Source organism: Felis catus, chromosome D3 (assembly GCF_018350175.1).
Source record: "Felis catus isolate Fca126 chromosome D3, F.catus_Fca126_mat1.0, whole genome shotgun sequence".
Taxonomy (NCBI): domain Eukaryota; kingdom Metazoa; phylum Chordata; class Mammalia; order Carnivora; family Felidae; genus Felis; species Felis catus.
Window position 1 is genome coordinate 49,524,753 of NC_058379.1, and position 4,924 is coordinate 49,529,676.

A 4,924-nucleotide genomic window follows, 5' to 3' on the forward strand; every position below is an offset into this window, starting at 1 on the left:
GCACCCCAAGTCAAGTGAGATTTTAATTGAGATTGCATGGACTCTGTAGATTGATGCAGGGAGTACTGTCTTCTCAGTAACATTGTCTTCCAATCTGTGAATATGGTCTACCTTTCCATTTATTGAGTCTTTCTTGCATTTTTCAAGGATGATTTGTAGTTATCAATGTAGAAACTGTACACATCTTTTATTAAAATTCATTCCTAATTATTTGTTTTCTTTTTGTTGTTATTGCAAATGAAATGTTTCATTAATTTCATTTTTGGATTGTTCATTGCTACTTTTTAAAAATTCAATCAAATTTTGTATATTAATCTCATATCTTGCAACATTGCTGAACTCATTTATTAGTTCTAATAGTTTTATTTTTGGAATAAAGGAATATGAATTCCTTAGAATTTTCTACATATAAGAGTACGCCTTCTGCAAATAGAAATATTTTTTTATCACTTCCTTTCTTTTTCTTTTCTTTTTTTTTTCAACATTTATTTATTTTTGGGACAGAGAGAGACAGAGCATGAACGGGGGAAGGGCAGAGAGAGAGGGAGACACAGAATCGGAAACAGGCTCCAGGCTCTGAGCCATCAGCCCAGAGCCTGACGCGGGGCTCGAACTCACCGACCGCAAGATCGTGACCTGGCTGAAGTCAGACACTTAACCGACTGCGCCACCCAGGCGCCCCTATCACTTCCTTTCTAAACTAAATGCCTTTTATTTCTTTTTCTTACCCAATTACCTTGGTTAGACTTCCATTACAATGCTGAATAGAAATGGTAAAAGTGAAAACTTTTGTTTTGTTCCTAATCTTAGGGGGAAAGCATTCAATCACCATTGACTATGGTGTTAGATGTGAATTTTTCGCAGAAATCATTTATCACATTGAGGAAGTTTGCTTTCACTTCTGGTTTGAGAGGTTTTGTTTTTGTTTTTGCTTTATTTGTTTTTAAATATGGAATGCTTCATGAATTTGCATGTTATCCTTGTGCAGGGGCTATGCTAATCTTCTCTGTATCATTCCAATTTTTATATGTGTTGCCAAAATAAGCACTGGTTTGAGAGTTTTAATCATGAAAGTGTGCTTGATTCTGTCAAATGTGTTTTCTCATCTATTGAAATGATCGTGTGGTTTTTATCTTTCTTTTATCCTACTGATATTGTGTATTGCATTAATTATCCGATGCTTAAATAATGGTAGAATCTTGGTGTACACCCCACTTGCTCATGGTGTATAATTTATTTATATATGGCTGGATTTAATTTTCTAGTATTTTGATGAGAATTTTTGCATTTATGTCCAGAAGAGATATTGGTCTGCAGTTTTCTTGTTTTGTGATGTTTTGCCTGGTTTTGGTATTAGTATAAAACTAGCCTCATAGTATGAACTGGGAAACATTCCTTCCTGAAATTTCCATTTTTTTGGGAAGAAATTCAGGTGGACTGTTATTCTTTTAAATGTGTTTTAAAATTCACCAGTGAAGTCATCTGAGCCTGCGATTTTCTTTAGAGAAAGTCTGTTCAAAGTTTTTATTTCTTACTGAAGCAGTTTTGATTATTTGTTTCTTTCTAGAATTTTTTTCCCATTAGTTTAGGTTATCTAATTTGCTGGCATACAAATTTTTATAGTACTCTTTATAATGCTTTTTATTTATGTAAGATGTATATTGATATTTTATCTTTTTTAAAAAAAATTTGAATTTATTTATTTTGAGAGAGAGAGAGAGACAGAGAGGCAGAGAGAGAGTGAGAAAATCCCAAGCAGGCTCCAGGCTGTCAGCACAGAGCCCGATGGGAACTTGAACCCACCAACTGTGAGATTGTGACCTGAGCTGAAATCAAGAGTGGAATGCTCAACTGACTGAGCCAACCAGGCGCCCCTTGATATTTTCTCTTTTATTTTTATTTTAATAATTTGTGTCTTCTCTCTTTTTTTAGTGGTCAGTATAGCTAAATGTTAACTTGGGTGAATTTTTGAAAGAACAAAATTTTGTTCTGTTGATTTTCTCTATTGTTTTTTTCTATTCTTTATTTCACTTATTTATACAGTATTCTTTATTTTTCCTTCCTCTGCTTGGTTTGGGTTGTTTATTTTTTTCCTTCTAGTTTCTTAGGTGGAAGTTTAGGTTATTGTTTTGAGATATTTACTTGTTTTTTAAATATAGGCATTCATAGGTATAAATTTCCCCTGTAAGTACTGTTTTAGCTGCACCACACGAATTTTGGTATGTATCTCCTAACATTAGTATTCATTTTCATTTATCTCAAAGTATTCTGTAAGTGTTATTGTGATTTTCATTTTGACCCATTGGTTATTTATTCACATGTTATTTCCACATGTTTGTGACTTTTCCTAATTTTCTTCTATTACTGATTTCTAATTTCATGTCATTGCCATCAGAGAACATCTTTTAGCTGACTTTCTCTTTTTAAGTTCATTGAAGCTTGTTTTATAGCCTAACATAGGGTCTATCCTGAAGAATGTTCCATGTGCTTTTGAAAAAAATGTGTACTCTGCTATTGTTGCATAGAATATTCTATAGATATCTATTAAGTCAAACTGGATTAAAGTACTGTTTAAGTCTTGTGTCTATGTTAATCATCTGCCCATTTTATCGTATACATTATTGAAGTGGAATATTGAAGTCTCCAACTCTTAATCTTGATTTGTCTATTTCATCCTTCAATTGTGTTAGTTTTTGCATAATATATTTTGAAACATTTTTCTTTGGTGTATGTGTGTTTTAATTGTTATGTGTACTGAATTGATTGACATGTTTGTCATTATAAAATGTGCTTTTTTGTTTCTAGTAGTAATTTTTATTGTAAAGCCTATTTTGTCTTATATTAATATAGCAATTCCAGTCTCCTTTTGGTTTTGGCATACATGGTATATCTTTTTCATTCTTTACTTTCAACCTCTTTATGTCTTTGAATCTCAGGTGTTTCTTGTAGATAGTATACAATTAGATATTTTTTAAAAATCCATTTTCAGTTTCTGCCTTTGATCGGGGTGTCCACTTAAGTTTATTATAATATTTGATAAAGTGGGATTTATATCTATCATTTTGCTGTTTGTTTTCTACCTCTTATGTCATTTTATTACTTTATTCCTCTATTGGTTTCTTCTTTTGTGTTAAAAGATATTTTGGAGAGTACCATTTTTACTTTCACTATACTTTTGAATTACTTTCTTACTTATAGCCCTGAAGGTTGCATTTAACATTGACATCTTAATGTATTTCGAATTAACACCAACTTAATTTCACAAAACATTTCTTCAATATCATGATTCCCTGTTCCTTCTTTGTATTATTATTGTCATGAAAATGACAACTTTTAACATTTAACTCCATCAACAGTTTTATAATTATCACTTTATGATCCTGTCTTTTGAATCAAATAGGAGGAGAAAGGAGTTACAAACAGAAAAACACTTTATACTTTCCTTCATATTTACCTATGTAATTGCCTTTTTTGGTGTTGTTTATTTCTTCAAGTGGATTTGAATTACTGTCTAATGCTCTTTCATTTCAGTTCAAAGGACTCTAGCATGTCTATAGCATAGATTTGCTTAACAAATTCTGTCAGTTTTTATTTGGTATTGTCTTCATGTCATCTACATTTTTGAAGGATGGTTTTCCTTGGTATGTAATTGTTGGCTGTCCATTTTTTTTTTCCTTTTCAGCACTTTGAATATGACATCCCATTGCCTTCAGACATCCATGGTTTTAATAAGTCAGTTGTTAACCCTATTGTGAATCTCTTGTCTGTGATGAGTCACTTTTCTTTCACTGCTTTCAAAGTCTCTCTCTCTCTTTTAATGTTTATTTATTTTTGAGAGAGTGAGAGACACAGAGAGAGAACAGGGGAGGGACAGAGAGACAGGGAGACACAGAATCCAAAGCAGGCTCCAGGATCTGAACTGTCAGCACAGAGCCCGATGTGGGGCTCAAACTCATAAATGGCAAGATCATTAGCTGAGCTGAATTTGGACGCCCAACCGACTGAGCCACCCAGGCACCCCTCAAGATCTCTTTTTGTCTTTGTCTTTGACAGTTAGTCAATACTATTTCCAGATGTGGATTTCTTTGAGGTTCTTTTACTTGGAGTTTGTTGAACTTCTTTATGTTTATATTAATAGTTTTTATCAAATTTGGGAAGCTTTTGGCCATTATTTCTTCAAATATTCTTTCGGCTTCTTCCTTTCTCTATTTTCTTTCTGGGTCTTTGTCATAGTCTGTTTAGACATAAACAAAATACCAGAGACTGGATAGCTTATAAACAATGGAAATTTATTTCTCACAGTGCTCAAGACTGGGAAGTGCAAGATCAAGGCACCAGCCTTAGGTGAGCCCTGTTCCTAGTTCATTGCCAGCACCTTTTTGCTGTGTTATCACATGATGGAAAGAAAAGGACCTCTTTTATAAGAACACTAATTCCATTCATGAGGGCTCTACCTTCATGACATAGCATTTACCAAGTCATCACTTCCTAATACTATCACATCAGGAATTAGGATTTCAACATATGAATTTTGGGAGAATACAAATGTTCAGACCACAGCAGTCTTCAATTTGATTGAATTTATGTTGATTCCTTAATGATATTCCACATGTCTTTGAGTACTGTTTTCTTCATTGTTTTACTTTCTTTCCTCAAACCTGATAATCTCAATTGACCTATCTTCAAGTTCATTGATTCTTTCTTCTGTTAATTCAAATTTTATGTTTAGCCTCTCTAGGAAATTTTTCATTTTATTTTAGTTTTTGACTCCAGAATTTCTATTTGATATTTTAAAGTCTTTGTCTAGTAACACCAATATCTGTTCTTCCTTAGGGATAGTTTCTATTTATTACTACCCCCCTCCCATATATGGAATAGTTTTCCTGTTTCTTTGCATGTTTCATAGTTTTTTCTTTTTTTTTTT

General features: G+C 32.8%; 1 non-coding gene across 1 annotated transcript; it reads right to left on the reverse strand.

The window, feature by feature from the left end:
• Positions 1–943: 943 nt before the first annotated feature.
• Positions 944–1,048, reverse strand: LOC111557426. The gene has a single exon (XR_002737464.1). It is a non-coding gene; the product is annotated as a U6 spliceosomal RNA (small nuclear RNA).
• Positions 1,049–4,924: the final 3,876 nt, after the last annotated feature.